We start from the raw sequence: 21,674 nt of genomic DNA, 5'->3' as shown, positions 1-21,674 counted from the left end.
AATGCCATCAATTAACCGGATCTAATCAACATTTATCAGTTCATTTTCTTTTTTAAGTTTGGCAACCTGTGCTAACATCTTCACCATTTATAGAACAATGGAACCAACGACAGGAGAATACACATTCTTCTCAATTGCATATAGAATATTCACCAGGATAGACCATGTCCTGGGTCAGTAAAAAAAGTTAATAATTTAAATGAATGGAAATCATATAAAGCATGGTCTCTGACCATAATGGAATTTTAAACCAGAAATCAGTAACAGAAAGCTAAGTAGAAAACTCTCCACGTACTTGCAAATTAAACAATACATTACCAAATAATCCATGGGTAAAAGACGAAATATCAAGGGAAATTAGTAAATGTACTGAACTAAGCAAAAACATAAACACACTTAGCAAAATTTGTGGTAGACACTAAAGCAGTGCTTACTGAGAAATGGATAACATTAAATGCCTGTATCGAAGAAATATCTCAAACTAACAATCTAAGCTTCTACTTTAAGAAGCTAGAAAAAGAGCAAAATAAGTATACAAGTAGAAAAAAGTAAATTAAAAATTAGAAATCAATGAAATTAAAAACAGAAAAACAATAGATCAAGTCAATGAAAGCAAAAGCTGGTTCTCTGAAAAGACCAATAAAATTGATAGATCTTTGGCTAGAAGATAAAAGAGAAACCATACAAATTACCAGTATCAGGAATGAAAGAGGGGATATCGCCACAAACATTAAAGGATAATTAGGAAATACTGTGAACAACTCAATACACATCACAACTGGACATTCATACGCAAAAAAATTGAACCCTGACCTAAATCTCACACCTTAAACATTAACTCAAAATGGGTCATAGATCCAAATGTAAAACATACAATTATAAAACTTTTAGAAGATATAGGAGAAAACCTTCATGACCTGAGGTTAAGCAGAATTCTTGGACATTAGACAACCCATAAAAGAAAAAAATGATAAAGCTGGACTTCATAAAAATTACAAACTTTTATGCTATGAAGAACACTGTTAAGAAAATGAAAAGACAAGCTACAGACTGGGACATTTGTAAATCACATACCCAACAAAGAACTTGTATCCAGAATATAAAAGGAACTCTCAAAATGCAACAGTTAAAACCAACCAACCAAATTTTTTAAAATGAGTAAAAGACTAAAACACTTCACCAAAGAGGTATAAAGGTTATAAACAAGCATATTTGAAAAGATGCTCAACTACATTAGGCATCAGGGAAATGCAAATTAAAACCGGAAAAAGATACCTCTATATACCTACAAGAATGGCTAAAATATCAAGTGCTGGTGAGGATGCAGAGCAAATGGAACTCGCATACACTGCTGGTGGGGATGCAAAATGGTATTGCCACTCTGGAAAACAGTTTGGCCGTTTCTTATGAACTTAAAACATATGCTTTCCATATGAATCAGCAATCCCACATCTAGGAATTTATCCTAGAGAAATAAAACTCTTGTTCACACAAAAACCAATACATGAACATTTAGAGCAGCTCTGCTCATAATTGCCAGAAACTGGAAACAAGATGTGGAAAAATCCATAAAATAGAAGACTACGTAGCAGTAAAAAAGGAACAAAGCCTATTGCTACACAGCCATAACACAAGCTCTAAGGCATTATGCTAGTGAAAGAAAACTCTCTCAAAAGATTACATATTGAATGATTCCATGCATAGGATATTCTCAAAAAGACAAAACTATAGTGATGGAGAATAGATCAGTAGCTGTCAGTGGTTAAGGCTGGTACAAAAAAGGGACAGTATGAAGTTGTTTTTCTGAGACAATAGAACTGTATCCTAATTGTAGTGATGATTACAGAAATCTATATACATAAGTTAAAATTCACAGAACTATACAACCCCAAAAAAGTCAATTTTACTGTATGTTAACTTAAAAGTTAAAGTTTTTTAAAAGTAAACAAAAAAGCCCTTCAATTAAACAATTAAGATCTATTTGATCAGTCACAGTAATATATACCCGGGATATAAAGTAGACTAGAAAGTTACTAATTGTTCCAAACTACTTAAAGGCATATTTAACCATTAGTGAAACAAAACATCTTGTAAAATCTTGAAAAATACGTTGTGTGTGATGAGTGTATTGAGATATGGTCATACTGTTCAGCCTATAAAAGATAACACCAGGGGCCGACCCCCTGGCCGAGTGGTTAAGTTTGCACGCTCAGCTTTGGAGGCCCAGGGTTTTGCCGGTTGGAATCCTGGGCACAGACATGGCAGCACTCATCAAGCCATGCTGAGGCGGCACCCCACACAGCACAACCAGAAAGACCTACAATTATGTATTGGGGGTCTCTGGAGAGAAGAGGAAGAAAGAAAAAAAAAAAGAAGATTGGTAACAGATGTTAGCTTAGGTGCCAATGTTTAAATAAATAAACAAATAGGGGGCCGGCCCAGTGGGCAGGTGTTAAGTTTGCACGTTCTGCTTCTTGGCGGCCCAGGGTTCACCAGTTCAGATCCCAGGTGCAGACATGGCACCACTTGGCAAAAGCCATGCTGTGGTAGGTGTCCCATGTATGAAGTAGAGGAAGATGGGCATGGATGTTAGCTCAGGGCCAGTCTTCCTCAGCAAAAAGAGGAGGATTGGCAGTAGTTAGCTCAAGGCTAAATCAATCAATCAATCAATCAATCAATCAATAAAACACCAAACCCTTATTTAAGGGATGGATGAAGGCAGTTCTCACCTGCAAAATGAAGTCATTTTTGGTGCCAATAAACTAGGGATGGGACCTATGTGGGACAGGGAACTAAAAATGGCCCTACTAATCTGAACCATAAAGGTGTCGAGTTATCTAGAAAGGAGTTCCTGAGTGGCAGGTTGAAAGATGGTGCCTTCCAAACATGGGCAGGTCAGAAAAGGCGCCTGTAAAACTACATCCGTTTTAGACTTCTACACAGGTGAAACGAGACTGAAGGAGAAGATAAGACTTTAAAGAGGTGAAGAGGGGCAATGACAAATCTTCGGGAATTTGTATTTCTCTTTATTTCTCCCAGAGATACGTAAGAGAGTCTACTCTAAAAATTCCAGCCATTTCCAATCCTGCAAAAGAAAACAACAAGAAATTTGTGTCTATATTTTGGACAAAGCACTGAAAGGAGGGAGGCACACCACAGCAACTATGCACCGGAAGCAGCAGCAATTAAAGTAAAAGAATTACAAGCAGAAGGAAAAACCACCGGGGTATGGAACTGAGCCTAGTAAGCTAGCCTCTCCCTCCGCCTCCTCCTCAAGTTTTCTTACATTAATAAACCTTGGAGATTATGATTTTATATTTTGAAGAAAGATTTTGAATGGCAAGTCAAAGTTCTTAAATCAAGTAACTACTCTTAAAAACATATTAAATATTCCTCAAAGTTCCTGTAAATCATAGAAATACAGAATTCCACTAAAGAACATACTTAAAAGAAATATTAGAGCCAAAACAATAAAAGAAAGATCCTAATAATCATCTACCACTGTCAGCCAAGCAACCTAAGGCAAGTCATCTGACCTCTCTAAGCCTTTGTTCCAGCAACTGAAAAATAAGGGCACAGAAATTAACTCTAAAAATCTATGAAAACAAGTATTTAAAGATCACATTACATATCATTGTATTTTCAGTTTGTTAATTTTAAAAGTACGATTCTTTATAAATCAAACGTAGTCCTTTCATAGATCAATGCTGTCAAGCAGACCTGTACAAGGGAAAAATAAACCAAACTTCAATAAGGAGCAAACATATCATACACTATACTTAACTGAAATACAGCCATTAAGTTTCAGAATCTTGAATTCAGAAAGCAGCAGGATCAAGGTCTTTACTCAAGAAAATGAAAAAAAAAGTTTAAACAATTCAGGTCCCATCAGACTACAGTTATAAAACAGAAAATATCCTACATGACATCAACATAAGCATCATTTAAATTCATTTCAAAGTGGGAAGAGAGAATGTAAAAAATACAGAATCAGAAGTTAGTTTCATGCACCTCTTCCTTCTCCTCCTTGTTCAATTCAGTAAGTCACACTAACCCATAGATGACCTAAGTAATAGGGAAACATATTATACCAAAAAGTGCCAATCGCTAATCCAACAAATATTTGCTGAGCCTTCTCTATGCCAGGCATTGTAATAGGTGCTGGGCACTGGCAAGGACATAGCCTCTATCCTTAAGAACTCAAAAGCCTAGTGAGGTTATAAACAATTATGAACCTCAATTAAAAAAAAAAACAAGCGAGGAAAATAGATTTTTACAACTCCAGCCATACAATAAGAAGAAGAAACTGCTGATCAATGACAGATCAGAAAATTATATTTATGGTAAGACAAATTTTGCCGTGGCCAAACACATTCAATGTATTTAGAAATTTGTTCTTTTATGAAATTACGTGATTTCTGGATCAGCCCAACAATTCCAAAATCTCATGTAGAAAGAGATCTGTAGCATAGTACCAGTCCACAATTTCTCATCCAAAACCTTTAGGGCAGAACTCAGAATTTTCTGAATTTTAGAAAGGTAATACTGTGTAGATACTATATGTCATAATTCGCCCACCATGTCTGGGATGGCAGTTCCATTATCAAACAATACTTCTGCAGCAACACATATGAATATGCACACCAAACGAGAGAAATAAATACCTCAAACAGCCTCATGTCTGGTCGGGTCAGATTTTAACACCAAAAGAATCATGAAGAACTCCTGGTTTTCAGTGTTTTGGAGATTTCAGAACTGAGATAAGGGACTGGGGACCCTTATCCTTATCCAATGACCCTTATCATTGTGTAAAATGATGACCCTGAAGTAAAATTACCTTGGTTGAATTCCAATTCCACTACTTATTATTAGCTGTGTGTCCTTGAGTAATGGCTTAACCTCTCACAGCTTCAGTTTCCTCATCTGTAAAATGGGGAGAGTACCTACCTTAAAAGACTGTTCCAAGAATTAAATGAGAACACATGTTAAATACTTAGCACAGTGCCAGGCACATAGTAAGCACTAAACAAATGTTGGCCATAATGTTGGCTATACAAACTAGCCTTGAATAAATTAATTTTGAGCAAAAACAAGTCGCAGATATGCAGTATTAATATTTATAAAAGCTTAAAACACGTAAAAGAACCTACTCTTTAGAGATACAAAAATGCAGTAAGAGAATAGGCACATGCATATTAAGGATAAAGATCAAAGCCAACAGTGGCAGACCTGGAAGGGAGGAGAATATGCTCAGGGACAGGGTGATACCCAGGAGGCTCCGGCTCTATTGGTGACGCTTTATTTCTTAGATAAGGGAGTGGGTAAGTGAATGTTTATTATTATTCTCCATAGGTTTCATGTCTTAAATATTTCATATTACAAATTAAATTCAAATACATCTAATAGCTATGGAGTGAATGTTGCAGACCACATAATCTGGAAAACATAACCTACTTGGCTTCTATTACAATGTTGATAGATTTCCTTGTTTTTTGAAAGTTTATACTTGCTTTCCAAAATACTCAAAACCACAAGATTCCTTAAAACGCAACAGGTTAAATACCTATCATAAATAACAACAAATTCTATCTTTTTTAAAAAATAAGATATGAATATAATATATAGTAATGACTCAGCTATACAGAACATAGCTGAGAATCCAAAATACATTTTTATAATCTCACGCAGCCAATATAGAGAATATCAAATCAACACACTAAAACATCTACTCTACTTGCATGTTCTCATTCAGCCTGTTCCAGAATAGAACAAATTAGAAAACTAGAAGGGAAACAGAAGAGGGTAGGAGCAAGGAAATAGAAGTTGTTTTTAGGAAAGGACACTGATGGTAGTTAAAATGTCACCTAAGAGCAAGGGAAGAAATGAAAGCAACAGCAACACAAACAAAACCTACATATTGCAGAAACAAGCATTCAAAAACCTAGTAGCAAGATTAATAAATTCCAGAGATCTGTTATACAACATTGTGCGAATAGTTAACACTATTGTATTACGCAATTGAAAATTTGTCAAAAGGATAGATCTCATGTTGTATTCTTACCATAACTCAGAAAATACAATTTGTGCCCTTACATTATACATTTCTATCCTATAAAATTTTTTAAATGATTAATCAAAAAGGAAAAGATCAAATCACAGGTAAATCTTTGCCTTTGATTTCCACAGTAATTGCCTTAATTTATATATTTTTTTTAAAAATCCAAAATTAAAGCATTTATCGTAAAGACACACACAGCACAGTAGTCCGAGGCCACTTAGTGTGCTAGCAAAAAGCATTCAACTGCCCCTAAAGTCCTAAGAGTATTCAACGGTTTTATTCAATGCCGAAGTGTCCTTATGTTTTACATTCACATGGCTTATACACTATTCAAAATAAAATGTCCCTCTTTTTCTTTTTAAAAATGAATAATAAAAAGTAAAAATACTTATTAGGACAATAACAGAAAGGGAACACAGAAAAATTAAAAGTCTGACATTTTAAGGTTCAGAGATTGTAGATAAATGTATTTCTATTTCATTAATGGTTATTTGATAAATAATGATGAAAAATCTAGAGAAAAAAAGGAAATGTGAAATTCATTTTTGAAAACTTTCTATCCAAAGTGGTTAAACAAAATTAGGTTTGGGAGCTTAAACTAAATTAGGAGACTTTATATGCCCAAAGAGAGATCAAAATTATAAATGTTTATTATAGGAAACAAATTTTTAAACTACAGAACAAAAACCAATAACTGCATATGTTCCAACTCTCCTAAAATTTATCCCCAAAATGCAGAAAATGGTTATTTTCCAAAATCTCCACAAATTCCTTTGAGGGATAAACGTTTTCCTCATACAGCAATACCATCCCCAGACCATGATTACCATTTTTTCTTTGAGATGCCTCTTTTTCCCACTCAAGTATAAGCTCCCTAAATGCCAGATCCTTGTTTGTCTTATTCAACCTTGTATTCCCCTTGCCTAAAAGAGCAGGAACTCAATAAATACTGTATTTACTGAATTCTAGATGCTAGAAGTGTCTTATCTAAAGAAAATGTACTTGTTCTTTCCAAAGCACACAAAATAAAGGTGCAATGGCTGCTCACCAACAGCTACAGGAAAGGCATCAGGACTCAACTCAGCCCTCTATTCTAGCCTGTTTGGTTAACTTTCTTCCTACTTCTGAGCTTACACTACCTGGCTGTAAGCTCTGAGCTACTGACAGCCAACAGTTAACAACATATGACGAAAAAGCTGGGGCTCCTGCTGCTATGTGGTCCTTCTTCCCTTAAACCTAAAGGTATCTGAGCTCTAAATTTAAAAAGAAATTCTAAATTAAAAGCAATTTTTCAATATTAAAATTACCTCATCTATCCAACAAAAAACTGTACTTAAAGTCTTTCTTGCTAAACAATGAGAAAATACTCAAGAAATTAGATTTCAATTAACTTTGCCACTGATTACTGAGTAAAATCTAGTCACAGATTTCTAAGTATGGCTGAGAATGCTCAAGGGACCTAAGTTAACATTAGGCAAAACTCTCCAAAAGAAGCTACCATGCTTTCTCTCTCACATTCTCCATATGGTCTCTATTTTTATATTATGCTCCACAGAGAACCCCTACTTCAAATTTTTATGTCATATGTATATCTGAATTGCTTTAATGCATTTACAACTTGCAAAATACAATAACCAAAATAGTAAGAAAGCTTAAACCAGACTGGTCAACAGTATTATACTTCAATCAGACTTTTACTTTCTAATATACCTTACAGATACCGCTGTTATTAATCCGACTTAGCTGGGTTTTTTCACTGTCCTTGTGTTTTTTGTGGTTTTCTTTCTTTTGGGAGAAGCAGGGTAGGGAGAGGGAGGCAGTGCCTATCTTTTTCCCCTGTATGAAGAAATGTCTTCATAGAAGGGAAATGTTCTACAGCGTGAAGAAAAGGAGAGACCAGTGTTAGCAGTCACTGTTTGAATAAGAAAGATTAAATCTGAGGATAAGCATTTTGGTCACTGGAGAGGCAAACACCATTGTGGGACAGGGATAGCGCTCTCATCAGGTTTCACCATGGCCTAGAATGACAAAACACTCAAGACCATCCAACTTTTTATGCTCTGGTTTCAGGTTCACAATGCAACTTTCTGCTTATTAATCGCCTTCTCAAGTACCTTGCTTCCCAAGTACTTCCATACAAGGAACAGGGTGCCCTGGAAAGTAGATATAGGTAATTTAGTAGGAAAGCATGGCCCCTTGTCAATTAGAATATTGTTACTCTAACTTACACATCACTGAGTTTGATTAGGCTGAATCACCCCTAGGTGATATACTAAAATGTAATTTCTGGATCTTCAAAGCTAAGGAATAAGCTGTGAAATGTGTGACCACAGGGAGATACCACCACACCAGGTCTAGGAAGCCAGCTGGCATCCCTCTAAGAGGTCTTAAGCTCACTTCTCCCTAATAAGCCAAAGTAATTACAGGAATCTTCTCTTATGCTTAATTGTCCATAACCAAAATTCACCAAAACTGAGATTTTAAAAATAAATGTATGTAAATGCAAATATGCCTACAGAACAATTCAATCGCATTAAGATACATGAAAAGCAATAAAGGCCAAATAAATAATGATAGATAAACATGGTCAACATCTAATTTGACAATAATAAAACAAAAAGCAATTTTTCACTCTCCTAATCCTAATATTACTAGCAAAAACATCCTGAGGAGTCCTCACGTATCAAGAATTGTCATGAAATTCTCAAAACAAAATCTTATTTTTTCAAAACTATGTCCCAAAAGGTATAATAAATGTTAAGAGAGATTATCTGTGATACCCTTTTAACTTCTGTATATTTTCTGATATCCTTCAAATAATCAATATGTGTAACTTCAGCAATAAATATTGCTTTTAAAATTCAAATTAACAAAAACCATAAAAGATAAATAAAGCAAAACTGCAAACTTTCAAAATAATAACATGGTATTCATCCTAAAAGGACAGAGTCACATTTATCTAAGGGCATTTTTCTACAGCATGACATGAGAAAGTTTATTAGAAAGTGATTTAATACTAAGATAACAAATTTTCCCTAGCATAGTCTTCATGAATTCAAGTTGTTAATTCTGGATACCAAGAAATGTGGGGTATGGAGGAGGTGCAAGTCCAGAGGAAATTAAAGATTCATTTTTAACCCATGTTTCTGACAATAGCTGGAAATGGAGGGGGAAAAGTCCAACTGTCTGACAAAAGCATCAAAAACTATAAAATATTGGGGCTGGCCCCGTGGCCAAGTGGTTAAGTTCGCGCGCTCCGCTGCAGGCGGCCCAGTGTTTCGTTAGTTCGAATCCTGGGCGCGGACATGGCACTGCTCATCAGACCACGCTGAGGCAGCGTCCCACATGCCACAACTAGAAGAACCCACAATGAAGAATACACAACTATGTACCGGGGGTCTTTGGGGAGAAAAAGGAAAAAATAAAATCTTTAAAAAAAAAAAACAACTATAAAATATCTGAGAATAAATTTAGCAAGAAAGGTATAGGAACTAGATGAAGAAAACTATTAAATCTATGAAATCTTTATTAAAGAACCTAAAACAGGACTGAACAAATGGAAACTCATCATAACAAGGAAAAATTATCATCATTAAAAAATATCAGGCCTCTCAAAATTAATATATGAATATAGCGCAATTCTAAACAGTGGGCTTTTTTGAGGTTTTCTGAACTCAACAGAATTATTTTCAGTCAATATAGATCTAAGAATAAATGTATAAGAATAGTCAAGAAAATGAAAAAGTACAGTGTCAGGAGCTTTTCTTAATAGCGTAACTTTCTATAAAGTTATTATACTCAAAACAGTTAAAATAATGGTGCAGGAAAAGAAAAACAGAATGTCTAGAAACAGAGCAAACACATACAGGAACTTAACATCCCATTTAAGACCTCCTACTTTACACCATATAAAAGTTAATTCTAGATGAATAAATACATGTGTCATACGACAAAGAATTAACATATGATAAGGTGTTCCTACAGATAAGAAAAGAACAAAAACAACCTAAAGGAAAAATGAACCAAGGACATGAACAGACAATTCTCAATAAAGGAAATTCAAATGGCCAAAAAACCTATCAAAAGAGGCTAGCTCCAGTAACAGGAAAACTAAAATTAAGACAAAACTGAGAGACCATTTATCACCTAGCAGATCAGTAAAAATTAGACTAAGTAATTACAGTTAATGATGTGATGTTACGGAAAACCCACTGCTAGCGGAGGTGGAAATTATGACATCTATTTGGAGAGTAAACTAGCAATAATAACATTTAATATATACTTCCTTTAACCCATAAATCCCACCTTGGAGACTCTAGCTTGTAGAAATAAAAGCATCAGCAAATAAGGTGACATGTACAACGATGTTTACTGTAGCACTGTTTGCAGCGGCAAAATCTAGAAACAATCTCAATTTCCAAAGGAAAAGAACTGAATAAACTGTGTATGATACATCCATACTATGAGACGTAATAGAGATGTTTAAAAGAACAGTTTAGAATTATATTTACTGACCATGAGGTGCTAAGAAAAGCTTGTTATAGAGTAATATAGAAAGTATGATCTCCCTTTTGTAAAAACAAAGAATCCCTATATATGCACATTTATTTTAGTAAATACAGTACTTGACCAAGCATGGAGAGAAATATTGATGTATACCCATAAGCTGGTAAAATGGTTGGGGAGTAACAATGAAGGGGCGAGGGGAAGGAGCTTTCTTTAAAGTATGTCTTTAGATTTTTTCACTTATTACAATGGACACCTATTATTTTGCAAATTAACTAAAAAAAACCCTCAGCACTATGAAAGTAGATTATTCAACTACAAGAGGAGAGTCAGTAACAAATCACTGAACTGTCAACATATTTCCATTTTGGGGGAAAAGATTGAAGTTCTCAACTTACTATTAGTTTCCTCAGCATAATGAATTACATAATAGGTATTGAACAGAAAGAAAGATCACGGTAGGAAGAGTAGATTTTTTTGCTGCCACTTGAAGCTTTTGCATAAATGTTTGAGGAAATCACAGAGAGAAAGGGATAATGTCATTTTGGGAATTAAACATCTAAATAACATCTTCAAAGACTTGGAGACAAGGTTTTGTATGTTTTGTAAACCTGAAAATAAACTTCACTGACATCAACTCTACCAGTCACAAGGAAATCATCTGCAGTAGATTCCCATAACTCAGTCAGAACCCTGACTGCTTTTGGTTCTAGCGTCAACCAATTATCATGTATCTGAGCACCCGAACAATTTTTCCATATTATTTTCATTCATTATCATCTATTCTGCGGAGTAACTACTAAGTGCCAGGCACTGAGCAATGTACTAGGGATACCATAAATTACATAGTTCTTGTCCTTTGGAAGCTCAAGGAAAAGTAAGACAATTCAACAAGTAATGAAAAAAGTGCTACAGCCTTTCCCAAGGGGAAAAAAGAACTACACCTCTTTGCCTGGGGGGTAGAGAGGAAGGAAGAACAGGCTCACAAGGTGGAAGGAAGAAAAGCATTTTGGGTATAAGCAGAACAGGTACAATGAGAATGAAAGAACACGGAGCATTCAAGGAACAGCAAAAAGTTCAGTGTGTAAATAAAAATACAAACAAATGCTAGTAAACATCAAATCGTAAGCTACTTCCTCATTCTACTTTTTTAAATAATCAACACCATTTATTAAACTTTCATCATAGAGAGTTTCTAAAGAAAATACAGAGCCCATGCCTTCACCGGAAGAGAGAAATACACAATTTTAAAACATCACATATATTGGGTACTATCAGAAAAAGAGGTTCTTTCTTCTTACAACAGTTTTCCTTCAATAATCATACCAAAAGCCTACTATTTACAAAGATTCAATTAACTATGTACAGGGTGCCTAACGATTTCAGGTAGCTTCCCCATTCACCTCAAATCAATATTTTCACCATATTTTAAAACTATTATGTTTTCAAAAATTTGAAAAAGTGGCAAGGGAACTAAATCTTATGTGCAGACCTCAAAAGGCTTTAAAAAAATTAACTTCCCTTCCTTTTCTTCAGCTTGAAACTGAACAATTTCCCAACAGTGAGGGTTAGTAAATAGCTTCACTAAATTGTACTGTAAAAACACTAATGGAACTCCATTTACTTTGAGCTGTATAATTGTGTGATCATTTACAAAAGTTAGATCTTATAACTAAACAGTGTCCATTATCTACTGTGACAATCTTAATTTTAATCCAAAGCCTTGAAAGGAGAGTGCAAATATTTTACAATTCTATAGATCTAAGTTCATGTCTTTCTCATATTTGCTCTTCCCAAGAATCATAACATTAACCTCAAAGCCAGACAAGCTGAAAACCTAAGATGCTCAATACAACACAAATATAATCAGCTACAACAAGCAAGCTGGAGTGAGCAAAGCAACTGCGTATCGGGTTACACTGTGACTGTTGTACTCTAACAACAGAGAAAGGGGGCTAAAAACTACTTGCCTTTAAGATGTCTTTTATTATTCATAAAGTACAAAGGTCACATAAGTTTTCTCCACCTTTTGAAAAACTATGATGATTTTTTTCCTTCTAAGCCTATACTTCACTGACAACATTTATAACTTATTTTCTCTCTCCAATGGTCTAAGTAGGCCAAAACAAAAGGCAAAACTTCCAAGTACCTAGTGAAAAAAGCATTTCTCATTTCAATCATATTATCCTAAACCTTGTTGTTTTATACAAAAGTGTTAGTTAATGCTGACTCAAGAAGTTTGGCAAGTGTGTGGTTTTTTTCACTTCTGGACCCTTCAGACTTTGACAAGAGATTATTCTCCTGGTAACTAGAACTCATGCCATATTAAGTATTTTGTGTTACTCCTTCAGAGAGGAAAAACTTTACACATATTTTCAAGGTAGAAAAGACTGCCTTTACTGAAATTAAATTTTCCACAGAAAAAGGCAAATGGACAACTCCTGACACTTTTGACAAAGATATGATTTTCAAAACCTCTAAGCCAAGAAACATAAACGCTTGGATAAATCTATGTTCTCTTAATTTTTAAATTGCTTCCTACTTTAAATAGTATCCTGCATGAAAGAAACTGAATAAAAGTAACAAAGGAATGAAAGAAAGCCAAATCAAAAACTGAAAACAATTCATAAAGCAAAGACTGAATTACAAGCACCAAAAACAACTAAGTTGCTGAAGTTTAAAGAAAGGTAATAGTTTTAGATTTTCTGAAGCTAAATCTAAAGAAGGGTTTTAAAGTTTTGATATCAATTAAGTCCTGCTGTATACACAAAATGTGAAAATCCTCATCTAATGCAAATAAAGAGATTAAGTATTTCGAAAATCTGTTTTGGTATGTAGTTTCCCAATTTAATTTTTTTAATTAAAAATAATCTTTTGGAAAATACTTGTTCAACTTTTTCAATGAGTATAAAGAGTTTCTGTAAGTCACAAAAAACGTGGGTTTTTTTTTTTTGTACACCACTGATTTCAAGACTACTTTTTAAAAATAAATAGTAGGATGAAATATCACCAAGGCATTGCTGATAACTTTTGTACTTTATAGTTTCATCCTAAAATTCACCCTCGATCTAGACCTGCTGTCAGTGAAACAGATGAGATAAAAGAACAAGCAACTCCTCCCAAAAGAAACTGAACTGAGGTTTCCTAAACAATAATGTTAATTTCAAGTATAATCCCAACGATTTTAGACAAAGCAGACATTCAAGTATGTGCTGATCACTCAAGGTGCACTAAACAGCACTTTGCTCATAATTTGTAAGGCAAAAGGACATTTTCTCCAACTGAATGCAAAATACCTAAGAATGAATGACATTTAAAAACCTGTACATTATACCATGAAATGAACTGAGTTAAATAACATCTATCTGATAGCTCTTCCAATACCTTGTTTGAAAAGTGTAACTCAGAAATGAAACATTTCAGTAGCAACTACAAGGGGCTACTTAGTAAATTAATGAACATTCCATAGATGTTGAGTGTTTGACAGTTCCTTTAAAGCAAAAGAGAAACTCCATAGTTTCAGAGTAAATACACAAATAGTAACCAACATATTTTTCAAAAGTCTCCTTAAAACAAATAACAAGAACACCGACTATCAATGAAAACATTCAGTCTTCTACTGGGACATCATACGACCAGTACAGGAATTATCCACCTGATAACCTGATGATAATAATGCATTTACACATGCATTAGAAGTATTAAAAGATTTGATCCAGTGCAAGTTACAAATTTAAATTTCAGCATTCACTAGGCTGTAATCTCAAATAAATTCTCTTTTGCAGATGTAAAAACCCAAGATGAGACGAAATAGAGGTGATTCAATCACACTCATCTAACTTGAAATGCTGGAAATAATTGGTGAATTACCGTGAAATGCCTTTTATTCAAGCATGCTATACTGCAAACATACTTTAAGAGCAGAATAAAAGTGATGAAGATATGGGTACCTGGAGAGTCTGTATTTTTAAAACAAAAGTTAAGTTGTATACGGTCTAGTAAGTATTATGGGGAACCGTAGAAGTGAATATTTAAAATCCAACTATTCCCAGAAAAATCCAATACACTAAGTCCAAGTATTTTTTAGAATCAGTCAGCAAAAAATCATTACTGTACACAAGACCTGAAAGTTAAGATCACTAAGAAATCTTCATTCACTCCTCTCTTCTGTTAAGTAATCCCTACAGCAGCCAAAAAAGTTACTTTCCTTTCTACTTACGTCAGAATAAGATTCTTCTACACAGGCAGATTTCCATGCCCATGGATAAATAACATCAAGAAAAATTTGTGTCCATAAGTACCAAAAAAGCTAAGTGTTCAGAACATAAAGGGAACCCATAAATGCGAAAATATTTGACAGTCTACTGCCCAGGCGCGCCCCCCCCCACCAAAAGCCATTTAATCAGCTTTATAAACATTTACTGGTGAAGTACACTCTGAGCGAGTGGTTCGACGGATTTCCTAACAGGCAAACATACAACCGTCCCGACTCTTTCAGGTAGTCGAGAAGATCGGGAGAATTATTGGAAACGGACGTCCGCAGGATCTGGAGTTGGAGAGAAAGGTAAGCACTGTACTCGCAGGTGAGTTGCAAAAAAAAAACCCCGGAAAATTGGGAAAGTTGGTTGGAAGGTTAGAGGAAGGCGAGGCCGATGCCCGGTTTTGAGAGAACGGCATTGCAGGTGTAGACAGCAATTAACTGAGCATTTGGAAATACTAAAGAGAGTTCTACGAAAGACCTGACCAGGGTACAAGATACGAGAACGCTGATACGTGGCTCAGAGAAGACACGCGGGGGTGGGACCCGCCCCGCTAACCCCAGTCTCCCTGAATGAGCCCTCAAAGGAGGATCGCAGCCTGAGAAAGTCAATGGGTCCAAGGAGGCCCGCACCAGCCGGGCAACGCCACAGCACGGAACGCGGCTGCGAGCGAAGCCTCCCGGTCAGAGGCCTCGGGGTCGGCCCTCAGTAAGTCAGGGCAGCCCCCGGGGCTCCGGGGCCCTCTTGGCCCAGCCTCTGTCCTCTCTTCTCACCCCCCATAGCCTGGGACGGGACCCCTGGGACTGACAGGAAGCTTCCGGCCGAGCGCTCCCCGCAGGCGCGGGGCAAAAGAAGCAATATGCTCCTAGCGCCGCGAGTGACACTCACCGGCCCGAAACCTCGAATGAAACCAGCAGCTCCGGGGGCGGCGGCAGCAGTGGCAGCAGGAACCGAACATCCAAAATGGCGGCTCCCTCGGCCTCACCACCGCTACTGCAGGCGGAGGGATCCTTAGGAGGAAGGGAGTTTTTAACTAACTTCACACACTATGACAGAAACTTCGGACCTTATCTTCCCCCCTTGTCGATTCCGCGTCCCCTAACTGTAACTTCCCGTGCCTCCCCACTCCTATTATCCAAGAACTCGGACCCCGCCGAGGACTATTTGCCAAGGAGGAGGTGACTGCTCCTGGCAGAGCGACGCAAAGCGTAGCAAGGGTCGGGGCTGTCATTGATGACGCGAGACGCTGCTGCCGAGTCACCGCTGCGAAGAGTCTGTGCGAGAAAGATCCGGCCGACGCCGGAGCCGACAGACATTGGTTCCGCTTGGGGGGGGCGGGGGCCGCTGGACTACCAGGAAGCGGCGGGGCCACCTGAAGCGGGCGGGCCTAACAAGGTGGTGAAGGAAGCGGGAGAGGCGAAGTAGGCGGACGCGGAGAACACAGCCAGGTTGAGCCAGTCGTCATCCACGAGAATCCCAAACTCTTTCCTGTCACCTTTGAGATCTTAGTTTTCTCTTTAGGTAACGTCAGGAACATGCTCTATATGATCTTGGATTCTGTGGTTTCATGGTATCTTTGCGACGTATTTATAAAAAGGATGACACAGAAGAACAGATTCCAAGCCCAGTATCACTGCTCAACCTCATATATTGGACAAGTCATTTAAACCCTAAGGGCCTCAGCTTCCTTATATGTAAAAAGAAAAGATTTGGTCTAGTGATAGCTGAAACCCTTCCGGAGTGAGCTTTCTGACTGTGACTCCATCAACTAATGACCTGAGCCAAAGACAGTCCAACCAGACCGTTCCTAGCTTGATAAATAATTACTAACATCTGACACGAATATTTTCCACGTGAATGTAAAGAGAGCCAGGCTATCTTGGCCCAATTAAAGGAAAAGTGACCTACCTAAAATAAAATCTTTCGGATAGATTGGTAGTAAAGCACCCCCGAAAGTGAATAGAGCACAGCACGTGGCTGGATGCCAAGGAGATCCGAACTAACCACAAATCTTGAGTTTAGGACCTGCCATAAACAGGAGGTTGTCTTTTTTTCCTTAGACAGCCACTTTCATGCAGGGTTTAAAAATATTTTACAAAAATTGAACTGAGTAGGCCCGCCTGTACAATTTTGTTCTTCAACTACTGGGGCATGTTAAGTGGCTGGAAAGAAAGGCGGCCAAGGGCGTAATAATAGTAATCATTTTTTATTAAATAGTGATATCACATTGTTCATAAAAACATCTTCATGTATATAATCATTGTTAGCCCTCCTCCGACAACCTCCTGAGTCAGACCGTTCAAGCAATTTAGTTTTACAAATAAGGAGACTGAAGCTCAGAAAAACTGACTTGCTGAAAGACCGTCTCTCTCTCCTCCTCCACTGGGGTTCTGCTGTGCGTGAAACCTTTCGAACTAGGAAACGGTACACGCCCACTCGCCCCCACCCCCACAGTCAGGGTGGAATCAACTGAGAGCAAATGGTTTGGGGAGCAGAATGCTTGTAGAATTCAATCGCCTCATACCCGCTCCAAGCACTACTGTGCGGTGCAGCCCTGGATCACATGGCTGGTAAACAGCAGTATAAAACGAGAACACTATAATGATGCCATAACGCAGGTTCCTCCGAGGTATAGCTATGCGTGAACACATGCTAAAGGACAGTTTGGGGCTCTCATAAAAGTAAGAAGTTTGCAGGTTGCAAAGCGGTTAGCTAAAATATTCCGTTTGCAAGTCGAAAAAATTTGCTTAAAGGTCAAATTTAAATGTTTACCATTGTGAACCACAAAAGTTAAACCATCTTCTTAAGAAAGAGGAAGGAGCTTTTTTCCTACCATGCCAAATGGCAGAGCATTAAAGAGAAATGACAGACATTATAAAATGTATACCCCTCCATGTATTTTTTTTACTTCTATTTATCTTTATAATCACCAACCCCCTCCTCTAATGAAGCTGAAAATTAAAAGCAATTGACCCCATATATAGTATGGTCATCGTTATCCTGGGATCTTTGGCTTCGGTGGCTAGAGATTAAAGTTTGGGAAGACTTACTCCTCATCTACTCAAATGTAATCCCTAATTTCAGATAAATTAAAACATATCAATAAAATGGCATACTATGCTGCCAATAAAAATGAAACTATCACTCTATCTTTATTATGGTATAGCAGATTTTGAAAAACATTACAAAACGGTATTATAAAATAAGCTTATAAAAATGTATGTATATATATATATATATATATACACACATAGAAAAAAGTTGAAGAGCCTAAAACTAAAATGTAAAAATGGTTATCTTTGGGTGGTGAGATTATAGAGGATTTTTACTTTCTTTACTATGTTTTGTTTTTGCAATGGACATGCCATACTTTTATTTGGAAAAAAAAAAAGACTTACATTTTGGAAACAAAAAAGTCCTTATCAGATAATGCAGTTTTATGTGTCCAAATGCTGAAGGAGATTTTTCTTTTTAAAACAGCAACAGCCGCAAAGGATTAAACGTCTAGGAAGAGATAATGGCTAGCAGAAAAGATCATTATTTCTATGGTTTTGTTTATTATGGATAACTTGTATGCTTCAATTTAACAAATAATAACAACAACAAAGAACAAAACGGAAGAGGTATCAGCTAGGAATTAGATCACTCAGATGCCAGTCCTGGCTGTGTTTAACTAATTTTGTGCCCTGAGCACTATGTTTTAACATCTCTGGGCCTGTTTCCTCATCTGTTCAATATTTATTTATGACTAGTCTTGTTCCAAAATGGATTCAAAGTGGCTTGTTACCAAGAGGGATGAAATGGGTGAAAGCACTTGGAAAAGTATCAAGCATCATGAAAATATAAGTATAAAAACATTTTATGCCACCTCACAATTCAACTAAAGCATTTATTGATTGCCCACTACAAGTAACAGTAGTGCATTGTGTCTTACAATCTACAAAAGTGTTTTCATATACATTGGTTCATTTGCTCCTCACCCACCCTGAGCTTACAAACCATGTAGGCATTATAGCATAGTAGCTAGAAGTGTTGGTTTCTGGTCCTAGGCTGCCTGGCTTTAAAACTCTGCTCTTCCTTTCTTTATTTGTGACCTGCAACAAGTTACTTAACATCCCTGAGCATTTCTGAGTTTCAGTGTACCTGTCTGTAAAATGGAGGTAATAGTAGCATTGGCATCTTAAAGCTGGTGTGATAAACAAATGAGCTGATAGACTTAAAGTACTTAGAATAGCGTCTGGCACACGGTAAGGGCTCAATAAATATTAGCTCTCTTCAGGGAAAATATTGTCATCTCCACTTTAGAGATGAGGAAACAGAAGATCAGAGATAATATAGGATTTGTCACACCTTCATACAGCAGAGACCAGACTCAAATCTAGACCTTCCATGTTTGGATATATCTTTTAGCCCATATAGTAATCATTCAATGAATGAGCTGCCTGAGTCCTTCCACTACACCACACTGCCCTGGTTGCACAGAATCTATAATAGACATTTCAAAAGTGACTGTTCCTACCCTCCAGGTTATTATAATCTCATTGAGGAAAAATAGGTTTTTTAAAAACTCCTCAAACACATAAAAATATCACTGATATTATTACTCAGCAGGTATGTCCCAGTTCCAAAAAAAAAAAAAAAAGAAAAATGAGAGGTTTCCAGAGCAGTGAAAGGGCTTTTGGAAGACATGCCATATCAGTTGGAATCTGTGGGACTAGAAGGGGACCCTCTCTCTTGGTCTTAGCTGCAGTGGTGTTCTAAATGACTCAGTGTCAACAGCTGAAGCCATATAACCTTACAGCTGATGGGGAAAGCTCTCTCTGCAGAAACGCAGTCATCGTCCTTCACAAGGAACTCTTCCTGCATCTCCACGTGCCAGAGACCTCAGCCGAGAAAGGAGAGTGAAGAAGGGATGTAACCCTGTAGGAAATACAGTGACGTGAGCCAAAGAGGCAGCTCCACTGGCCTGTTTTGTTATCATTTGAGTCACCAGAATCTATAAATAAGCCTGAAAGTCAGAGAGAAATTAGTCCTTCCGTTGTTTATGTAATGTTTTCAAAAAAAGTTATTTTTACAATTCTTTTAAGCATAGTCCCTAATCACAATTTATCCTGGCCTAAGAAAAGGGTTTAGGAATTAATCCTTCAATTATGACAAAAGTCAGAAATGATGTAAAAACTAAAATTCCAACAGTTAATTCCATACACTTTGACCTCCTACCAAGAGCATTAGAAAATCTACTATGTTCCTTCAAAGTGAAGCCAAAGCCCAAAGGATATGAGGCTCAGCTAAGCTTCCTCTTTACTTTAGTGATTTTTTTAAAAGAGGCAGCCCAAAGGGCCACCTGAGATGTTTTATGTCGCATATTTTATTTTTTGTAGAGTAGTTGTACTGGCTTGTAAATGATTCTGTATTATGTTGGCACTTTTGGAGTTAAACATCTCATCAGATATGAGACTGCAGCCAACTGAAACCCCATCTTGAGGAAATGGTGCCATTCTCCCACTTAAGGAAGACAAAACTGAGGCCACTGGAGAAGGAGGTACCATCCAGAAACATAGCAGGGCTTCTGACTCATTATTCCTACTCAAGTAATTTATTTCCTTAATATGGCACCATCATTTGCCTAGACGGATCCATGGTAAATTGGTTTTGTTTTCCTTTGGGTGCGTAGCCCTATCCTTGTTCCTCTAAAATCAGTCAGTCTTATAAGTTGCTTTAAAATTAGCCTGGAAAGTCCATGGCATGTTGGGACATCCACAGTAACTGGGGCAGCCAGTTCTGGTACCCAGTTCAGGAAACACCAAACTCCTTCTGCATCAAGCCACTCACACATGCCAGAGGATGATCTAGGACTGGAACAAGTGCCAGGCTGAGGCGCCTTACTCCCCAGGAGAGGCAGCCAGCTTGCTGTGCAAGTGGGCCCCTAGCCTTGGATTTGGAAAATCCTCCCTCTAACGTTATATTCTTGGAAAAAACTTGTTTTTTTATGAGGAGGGGAACATCCTAGAATGAAACATTTCAAACTGTTTTTTTTAAAGAAAGAAATTGGTTTATAGGCATCACTCTCTTACCTGAAAAAGGGGCAATGTAAACTTTCCTGGACACATGAAATAGGATTCTGAAATAAAGATTTTTTTTTTTTTTTTTGAGGAAGATTAGCCCTGAGCTAACTACTGCCAGTCCCCCTCTTTTTGCTGAGGAAGCCTGGCCCTGAGCTAACATCCGTGCCCATCTTCCTCTACTTTATATGTGGGATGCCTGCCACAGCACGGCGTGCCAAGCAGTGCCATGTCTGCACCCGGGATCTGAACCGGGGAACCTCAGGCCGCAGAGACGCGGAACGTGTGCACTTAACCGCTGTGCCACCAGGCTGGCCCCTGAAATAAAGATTTTGCATAACCAATCATTTCATTCAAAAATTAATTTGGCATTTTACTACGAATCTAAAACTGCTCTAAAAAATAAAATCTATTACAAAGAAAAACAAACAAAAAATACCAGTTACACAAGAAACAAACAAACAAAATAATTAATTTGGCCATCTTGTTTTCTCACCCTCTCTTTCATTGAGTCTCATAGAATCACTAATATTTAGTCCACTAGAACTTAGCAAATAATAGAAACTGAAAAGGAAATGTTATTTATTGAGCACCTACTAAGTGATAAAGAGCTTTACATACATTATTTCTTTTAATCTTCATGATTGTGCCCATTTTATGGGTGAGCAAAAGGAGGTCCACAGCTAATAAATTGCAGAGTCTAAATTTGAACCCTGCTATACAGGATTCCACTGATTTCCTGAAAACACTTCTCTCATTCACTCTCAGTGTTTGCACATTCTTTCAAAT

At 37.1% G+C, this 21,674-nt stretch overlaps 1 protein-coding gene across 1 annotated transcript in view; it reads right to left on the bottom strand.

Annotated features, from left to right (window-relative positions):
• AP1G1 (adaptor related protein complex 1 subunit gamma 1) overlaps positions 1-16,174 on the bottom strand; it is a 71,804-nt gene extending 55,630 nt beyond the window's left edge. Inside the window, exon 1 of the mRNA XM_014840800.3 lies at positions 15,712-16,174. The gene's annotated coding sequence lies outside the window, so the exon portion shown is untranslated. The remainder of the gene's footprint in view (positions 1-15,711) is intronic.
• Positions 16,175-21,674: the final 5,500 nt, after the last annotated feature.

The sequence above is a fragment of the Equus asinus genome, chromosome 28 (genome assembly GCF_041296235.1).
Source record: "Equus asinus isolate D_3611 breed Donkey chromosome 28, EquAss-T2T_v2, whole genome shotgun sequence".
NCBI lineage: Eukaryota > Metazoa > Chordata > Mammalia > Perissodactyla > Equidae > Equus > Equus asinus.
This window is presented reverse-complemented; position numbering and strand designations above follow the sequence as displayed.